This window comes from Danio rerio, chromosome 13, assembly GCF_049306965.1.
Source record: "Danio rerio strain Tuebingen ecotype United States chromosome 13, GRCz12tu, whole genome shotgun sequence".
Taxonomy (NCBI): Eukaryota; Metazoa; Chordata; class Actinopteri; order Cypriniformes; family Danionidae; genus Danio; species Danio rerio.
This window is the reverse complement of record NC_133188.1, coordinates 20,603,893-20,613,488: the sequence shown is the minus strand read 5'-3', so window position 1 is coordinate 20,613,488 and position 9,596 is coordinate 20,603,893. Positions and strand designations below refer to the sequence as shown.

The window sequence follows — 9,596 nt, the reverse complement described above, 5'->3', positions numbered from 1 at the left end:
ACCTATTATATAATAGAAAATGGGACCGGACTCTCCGAGACTGTAATCAGAATAACGGTAAGTATATAATTGTTTTCATTTATGCACTGAAAGCTGCTAATTCACGATTATATGAAATTTAACGTGTACTACAACTACTTACATTCACATTAGCTAGTACTTAGGCTTTAAAATGTACTCCTTTCTTCGACAAGAACTGACTGGAGGCGTGGATATTATAATGAGCTACTGCGGTTTTCCAATCAGAAGCATGGATAACGTTCGCGGAGTGTTAAACAATAAAACGAACGCCATTACTGAACAAATCATATTGAGATTAACACAAAAGCACGTATAATAAGTCAGCGGGGATAAACCTTTACTGAATTTACGAAAATAGCGTAAAATAAAGCAATTACTGTTTAAGTACGGAAAAATATGACATCTGGTGGACAAATGAAGAACTGTAAGCTAGGAAAAAAAGACATCTTACCACTGGCTCCTCCGACAGGGATGTCTGTGAATAAAACAACGTTTTAACTAAATAATTACATACTTTGTGCAGTGTAAGTTCCGAAACAATGTTGTTTGTTCGGTTGTGCTTAAAAATTCCCTTAATTAGCCTAAGTATTGGAAGTGCATGCAATCTCAAATCCATCAATGCATTCCTACCACATTTTGAAAAGCATGTTTATTGTTAAAATAATGTGTAGTTGTATTATACATTAATTGGATAGCTAATATACATGTTACCACATAAATCTCATTCACAATTATCAATTTCTTAGCTACTTTAGTCACTATCAGTGGAGTCCTTGTTCTCTTATTTACACTTTTTAAGGATAGTGGAATTGTGACTAATTTGGATTTGTGAAATATGAGTTCAAGTACAGTGTTTTTTTATAAATAGATTTTCATCCATAAGCTTGCCGTTCAATTTTATTTCAGTTCATTAACTATTAAGGATGTTTAATGAAAAAATATGGCAGAAATTGACAAAAACAAACATTTATAATTGTACCTGCATGTGTGTAAAAGTTTAACCAGTTATATTAAAGCATCAGAATTTCATTATTTCTCCTTATGTTCATATAGGACTGATTCAATCTTGTCGGACATCAAAGGCACTTTATAGTGATAATGACACTTTATAGCACTTTATAGTGATAATATATATATATATATATATATATATATATATATATATATATATATATATACATACATTTATTTGTTTATTTATTTATATAACCGCAATATGATGTTTCGCATTGGCAATTGAATAAAATACAGAGAATATATTTGTGTTTCAATTCACAATTAGAACAGCTGTTCACTTTGACCTTATCCTATATAATTTTTGTTTAGAACATGGTGTTATCTGTTCTGACATACTATGTTAAAGCATTTGTAAATTTGACTGTAAAATTACATTGTTTTGTTCTTGGTTGTGCTTGTGTGTAAAAGAAGTTAAAGCATTTTAAATTTGTGTTAACTGGATGCATTTTGTGTCAAAACAACAAGAAATGTGTTAATTGTATACCCCACGAAGACGGATGTTGTGCTAACTGTGTTAAGAGTTTAGGAAACTTGTTAAATGTATTGATAAAAGTGTCATAGCAATTGTAAAAAACTGTAATATCTTCTGTGGCCCGGCACGGTAACTGTGGCTCTTTGGCCTATTATGGTTTTCCTACGGCGACATCCCCAGCCTTGTCAACATTGAAAATTTCATGTGGTACTTGATTGGCCTCTAACTTCATGACTCTCTGAAAGTAATTAGACACAGTGTATGCAAATGCTGTACTGTATATGTGCTGTAATGAACTCCAGGTTTAAAGAGTAGTTTACTGCAAAACACACTGTGTATAGTACAGTCATGACTGTATTGCATAATCTTACATGGACGTATTGGTGACAGAGTTCTTTGATGTGCTCACTGTTTCTTTCAAAAACCTTAAGAGTCCTCTATTAGAACATATGATCATGTGATTGGAAAAACCAAAACAAGACATGAGTGTGCTTTCTATGGGAATCAGCTGTCATATATATATATATATATATATATATATATATATATATATATATATATATATATATATATATATATATATGTTTGATAGAACAAACCATCATTATACAATAACTTGGCTAATTACCCTAACCTGCCAAGTTAACCTAATTAAATTGCTGATTTACTTTAATGACACTTGTGATTACGTTTAATTCCAAGGGGTTTATGGGTGCAGACGGGTCATTATCACTATAAAGTGCCTTTGATGTCCGACAAGATTGAATCAGTCCTATATGAACATAAGGAGAAATAATGAAATTCTGATGCTTTAATATAACTGGTTAAACTTTTACACACATGCAGGTACAATTATAAATGTTTGTTTTTGTCAATTTCTGCCATATTTTTTCATTAAACATCCTTAATAGTTAATGAACTGAAATAAAATTGAACGGCAAGCTTATGGATGAAAATCTATTTATAAAAAAACACTGTACTTGAACTCATATTTCACAAATCCAAATTAGTCACAATTCCACTATCCTTAAAAAGTGTAAATAAGAGAACAAGGACTCCACTGATAGTGACTAAAGTAGCTAAGAAATTGATAATTGTGAATGAGATTTATGTGGTAACATGTATATTAGCTATCCAATTAATGTATAATACAACTACACATTATTTTAACAATAAACATGCTTTTCAAAATGTGGTAGGAATGCATTGATGGATTTGAGATTGCATGCACTTCCAATACTTAGGCTAATTAAGGGAATTTTTAAGCACAACCGAACAAACAACATTGTTTCGGAACTTACACTGCACAAAGTATGTAATTATTTAGTTAAAACGTTGTTTTATTCACAGACATCCCTGTCGGAGGAGCCAGTGGTAAGATGTCTTTTTTTCCTAGCTTACAGTTCTTCATTTGTCCACCAGATGTCATATTTTTCCGTACTTAAACAGTAATTGCTTTATTTTACGCTATTTTCGTAAATTCAGTAAAGGTTTATCCCCGCTGACTTATTATACGTGCTTTTGTGTTAATCTCAATATGATTTGTTCAGTAATGGCGTTCGTTTTATTGTTTAACACTCCGCGAACGTTATCCATGCTTCTGATTGGAAAACCGCAGTAGCTCATTATAATATCCACGCCTCCAGTCAGTTCTTGTCGAAGAAAGGAGTACATTTTAAAGCCTAAGTACTAGCTAATGTGAATGTAAGTAGTTGTAGTACACGTTAAATTTCATATAATCGTGAATTAGCAGCTTTCAGTGCATAAATGAAAACAATTATATACTTACCGTTATTCTGATTACAGTCTCGGAGAGTCCGGTCCCATTTTCTATTATATAATAGGTATCGCTTCTCGGCCTTTTGGCTAAGATCAAGTGTAGTATCTGTTCTTATCAGTTTAATATCTGATACGTGCCCTACCCGGGCACCATATATTAAATTGATTTTTGGAACAGGGAGATGGAATAGGGGCTTGCTCCGTCCACTCCACGCATCGACCCGGTATTGCAGTACCTCCGGGAACGGTGCACCCCCTAACCTGGTAAAAAATAGATTAATAAATGAATGGAAATGTAAAAGTATAGAAGAAGCTAGCCGTACGAATGATGTGTATCAACGAATTAAGCAGGTGGCATCACATATGTTATACAATTTAATACGATGTGATAAAATGCACATGGCGCTTATGACGCTTGTTTGGCACTGGTACCTGGTACTGAAGTGGATGTTGTTCCCTGGTGGGATTTCATTATTATAATAAAGCATAATGGAGCTGCCGAAGTTATGTTCATACCTAATTAACTGCACATTAAGTATATGATATTAGGTTTTATTGGTGTAGTTTATTAAATCTCGTGTTTTCAGTCTGTGCTCTTACTAAACTAAGCCACCCGACTAATGAGTTTGTTTTTTATACAACAACAAATACATCTTGTGTTGAACGGAAAGTGAAACGTTGGTTTGCAGGAATCAATCGTTATCTGTGTTGGTTTGTGTTGTGACCACTAGATGTCCTCACACTACTTCGTATTGAAAAGCTTTGTTGAAGTAGAAAAGATGCTTCGCCATCAGTGTAAATGAACACGTCTTAAAGGTCCCTATTCAGCTAATAACTTGTCTAAAACAAACTCTTGTGCAATAGTTTTCTTGATTTGTTTTTCTTTTTTAATTATTTTCCAAACGATGTTTAACAGAGCAAGGGAATTGTCATGTTATGTCAGATGTTTTTTCTTCTGAAAAAAAGTCTTATATTTTATTTCAGCTAGAACAAAAGCATTTTGAGGTCAAAATGATTAGGCCCTTTAAGCTATATATATATATATATATATATATATATATATATATATATATATATATAATTGATAGTCTACAAACAATCGTTATACAATTGCTTAATTACTCTAACCTACCTAGTTAATCTAATTAGCCTAGTTAATCCTAGTTGAGTTTTGAAAAAATATCTAGTCAAAGATTATTTACTCTCATCATGGCAAAGATCGAATACATCAGTTATTAGAAATGACTTTCGGCTCAGTTCACCTCTTCACCACAACGGACTGGTACATTGACCACATTACTGCTGCCACTGAACCAATCCACCTGTCAATCTCACTTTCCATCCTTCCCTCACTCGTGAACAAAACCCCAAGATACTTGAATTCCTTCATCTGGGGTAAAGACTTTTCTCCAACCTGGACATGGCAAATCACCTTTTTCCCAGTGGAGCACCATGGCCTCGGACTTGGAGGTGCTAATTCTCATCCCAGTTGCGTCACTTTCGGCAGCAAACCGCCCCAGTGCATGCTGAAGGTCCATGTTCAATGAAGCCAACAGAACAACATAGTCTGCGAATAACAGAGATGAAATCCTGTGGTCGCCAAACCAGACCCCCTCCAGCCCAGGGCTATGGTTTGAAATTCTGTCTATGAAAATTATTAACAGAATTGGTGACAAAGCGTAGCCCTGCCGGAGCCCAACATGCACTGGAAACAGGTTTGACTTATTGCCGGCAATGCGAACCAAACTCCTACTCTGTTTATACAGGGACGAGACAGCTCTTTACAGAACGCCTCTGACCCCATACTCCCAGAGCACCCTCCACAGAATGCCACTGTGGACACGGTCAAATGCCTTCTCCAAGTGCACAAAACACATGTGGACAAGTTGGGCATACTCCCATGAATCCTCGAGCACCCTGGTGAGGGTATAGACCTGGCCCAGTTTATCACGGCCCAGACGAAAACCACATTGACGCTCCTGGATCCTAGGTTCAGCTATCGGCCGGATCCTCCTCTCCAGTACCCTGGCATAGACTTTGCCAGGGAGGCTGAGGAGTGTGATCCCCCTATAGTTGGAGCACACCCTGTGGTCCCCTGGGCTAAAGCCCCTGGTAGGCTCTCCCAAGACAAAAAGGTCTTAGGTGAGGAGTCAGACTAGGTGCGGTTCAAAAATCCCTTTTGAGTACAACAACAGCAAGGACCGTGACGCCACCCGGTATGGTGCAGCTGGGGCCCCACCCTGGAGCCAGGCCAGGGTCTGGTGGCTGGGTTTTATCTCACAGAACCCGGCCAGGCTCAGCCCGAAGGAGCAATGTGGCACCATCCTCCTGCAGGCCCACCACCCACTAAGGGAGCCATAAGGGGCTGGTGCATTGTGGAACGGGTGGAGGTATAAGCTTAGGACCTTGACAACCCGATCGTTGAGTTGGCGGTTCATTACGGTTAATAATAAAGGGACTAAGCTGAAAAGAAAACAAACGAATTAATTAATTTATGATTTTATTTTTAATTTATAAAAGTAGTGATATATTAAACTGTACTTAAGAAAATCACACTATAGATTGAGGTGGAGTTCGTTTTTATATTCACACATTTGGACTTTCTTCTTTAATAATTTCAGAAAAGAATTCTTTGCAAATCCCTATTAATGAAATCATATATATATATATATATATATATATATATATATATATATATATATATATATATATATATATATATATATATATATGTGTGTGTGTCAAATGATTAAAACAATTAACGTGATTAATCACACTTTTTTGTAATTAATCATGATTAATAATGATTATTCACCAAATGCCGTGTTTATTATAGAAGTAAATACACAGGTATGTAAGTGCCATTTAAATTTCAAAACAATCCATGCCAATAACACACAAAAATGCTTTCCATGTTTGATTGTAAGTGTAATACACACACACACGCATGCACGCACGCACGCGCACACGCACACGCACAGAGAGACAACACGCGCAGTGCTGGTGAGCAAGAGAAAAGTCTTTGACAGCTTGCGAATTCATCTGGCACTTTTATTCACATGGATACTAATACTCAGCTTTGATGATTAAGATTATACTGATCAAGAGTTGACCATGTAAACAGCGATTTTTAATTCCCTTAAATAACCACGTGAGTCCCGACATGCATAGGTTTTTCTTTCCATTCACCATGCGGTATTAAATTCCATTAAAACATCCTGAATGAAAATATGCTGAATGAGAGTGAACTGGTGAAATGCAGTTAAAGTCTAAATATTAAAAGTGAAACACCCGAAATTGCATGAAACTCTAGAGGAAACGCGGGATAGCCTGAAGATGCGACATTAATTGTTTTATACTAAAACATTCCTTCTAAAAGTGCGTCCTTGGTCTAATCCATATTTCTATACACATTAAACACGCACAGGGCCAAAGTAAGCAGAATTGGCGTTCTAGGCAAATGACAATCAAGCCGTTTTATTCGTATGGAAGACCGAGGACCGTGAGGGAGGGGGTGGGTGTAGCGGATGAATGTGAGGACCGGGGGGTTTGCTCAATATTCTGCTGGCCAAGGCAGCCGTCTAGATCGCCTCTATGGACGCGCTGGCCCTGAACACACGTCAACCACAACAGGAAATAAAAAAACTGCAACTGCGTTATTTGCGTTATTTTTTTTTTACATGTTAAATATTTCAAATTAATCATGTGCGTTAACTCGCTAATTTTGACAGCCCAAATATATATATATCGGGGCTCGAACAACTGACCTTCTTGCTGTGAACCAATCGGGATATCCACTGCACCACTGTGACGCCCCCACTACTATTATACTATTAATATAAAACGGTCAGCTTTTTCTGTGCAGATTTGCATGGGTTTACATTATGTGCTCTCCTGAGTGTGTCATATTAAAACATGATGGGAAATATGAGTAGACAAATAATAAAAAAATAAGTATTTTATAAATGAGTTTTGATTCGCCATTGAGATTTGGGTTAATTTTGATTTGGCCATTTGACCTGGGAAACCCTGGCCAGATCTGGGGTTCGTCCAAGCTCAAGCTAGAGCACAATGTTTTTGCTTTGGATTGCAAGTTGAATGCTTTCGGGAAACAGTGTGTTGTGCAACAGGGTTTCATATACTCTATTACTCTTTTGTTTTTTACAAGTTTATGCTTGTTTGACGAGTGTGTTAAAAATCCCCAATCAGCAGCAACATGTACATAAACCTCAAAGCATTAAAAATACAGATCGCACAATGGGTCCTGGTAAGGTCTATTCTGTTTTAATCCAGACGTCAAGATCACTGCCTGTGACACTGAATGTATGTTGCGATATTAAACATACATTATACCGATTTCATAAGGTTCTGAAAATTCTTTAAAAAAAAACAAAGAATGTCCATCTTAGCTGCCAATAGTGGCAATTCCTGCATCATCAGTTCAATGCACCACGGTTTTCATTAAAAAATGTTTTTGCAATGTTTTACTTTCTAATATCTACCAAATCCACAGCCATATAACCCTGCAGCCCAAGACTAGTAACTCACTGAAGGTAGGCAGGGCTGAGCCTGGCCAGTACCTGTATGGAAGACTACATGGGAAAACTAGGCTGCTGTTGGAAGTGGTGTTAGTGAGGCCAGCAGGGGGTGCTCAATTTGCGATCTGAGTGAGTCCTAATGCCCCAGTATAGTGAAGGGGACACGACACTGTCAGTGGGTGCTGTTTTTCAGATGAGAAGTTAAACCGAGGTCCTGACTCTCTGTGGTCATTAAAAAATTTTTGACCACAAAAAAAGCAAAATTTGAAAAACAAATTTTCTCCATTGGCCCTTAATGATGGGTAAGGGCCTCCGTTGGCCCTTACCAATTATGGGCTCCCAGTCATTCCCATCCACCGAATTGGCTCTATCGCTGTCTCTCCACTCTACCAATAGCTGGTGTGTGGTGAGCGCACTGGCGTCGTTGTCCTATGGTTGCCATCACATCATCGAAGTGGATGCTGAACACTGGTGGTGGTGTGGAGAGACCCCTCTCATGATTGTAAAGCGCTTTGGGTTTACAACCATGCACAATAAATGTGCTATATAAATAAATACATTACCTTACAAATTACAGCATTCTGTGTAAAACTCAAATGGGTTCAATAAGTTTTGTGATCTGTGCACACATAATCTTGCACATATAATCCTTTCTCTGCTATTGTGTCTCAGGACTGGAATAGACTGCATGTGCACTGTGAAAATTTGTGTGACATTAACACAAAGCCAGAACTCATTCAACCAATAGCATATTTACACTGCCTTAAAAACCATTCACCAGATAGAAAATAGTGTGAACAGCTACTTCAGATTCAGAGAGTCACCAAAACATAAACATGCAGAGGTGAGAAGCTCTGCATTGCTCCAAAACACTGAGTTATACTGTAGTTAACCTTTTTCTCATCCTTTATGAGTTTTTTTTTTCTCCACCGCATTAATATATAGTGGGTCCTGGGTGTGTTTGCTTACAAGTGTTAAGTACTTGATTATGTAAGATGGTACAGTTAGGTTAGTGGATCTGGGCCAGCTCTGTTTTGGTGGTAATAGTTATTTTTAGGGCAGGGCGCAGAGGCCAGTTGCTTCTGGCCGTTGTAGGCTGGAATGTGCTGAGATGAAAGTTGTCCCAACATCCCACCCTCTACTGCAGCTGCTGCATTCCTGCCGACTACCCAGGCAATGTGGGAAACCTCCTTCATCTGTTAGTCCTGTGGTAATTCCGGTTCCAAAAGCTAAGAAATAACGCGGCAACGTTGTGCATTCAACTCACAGTGACTTCAGATTTAATTTGAATGCTCTAAATGGTGGTAAAACCACAGTGTGTTGTCTTTCACGAGTTTATAAATCCATTGTGTTGATAATGAAGAGTCGTACTTACAAGATACAGTGAATCCACCTTCCTCTTTGGAATGGTTTCAAGACGTTCTCTCTTAGCGTGTCTGGCTTACAACCCAATCAGCAGTAAGCATTCGTACCCCACCTACTAAACATGCTAGATACAGTTAGCAATTGGCTGATGTGATTCACTCCTCCATGCTTATCATAAGTGTTTACTTTGGCAAAATAAGGGCCAGGGCAGGTAACTGGTTTTGTTTGTCACCAAACACCAAACAGCTGCAGCCATGTACCTTTTGTACAGAGAGAAATGTGATAAAATTCTGCAAAAACAGATGCTTGTGACCTCAGCTAACACCAATCTTTTAACCTGTGTATTTCTGCTAACATTACATCACATCACAGTCTTGATAAGGCAAACGACCAATGTATATATC

General features: G+C 37.6%; 1 non-coding gene across 1 annotated transcript; it reads left to right on the top strand.

Annotated features, from left to right (window-relative positions):
- Window positions 1–3,356: 3,356 nt before the first annotated feature.
- On the top strand, window positions 3,357–3,547 carry LOC137487460 (U2 spliceosomal RNA). Its single transcript, XR_011006056.1, has one exon. It is a non-coding gene; the product is annotated as a U2 spliceosomal RNA (small nuclear RNA).
- Window positions 3,548–9,596: the final 6,049 nt, after the last annotated feature.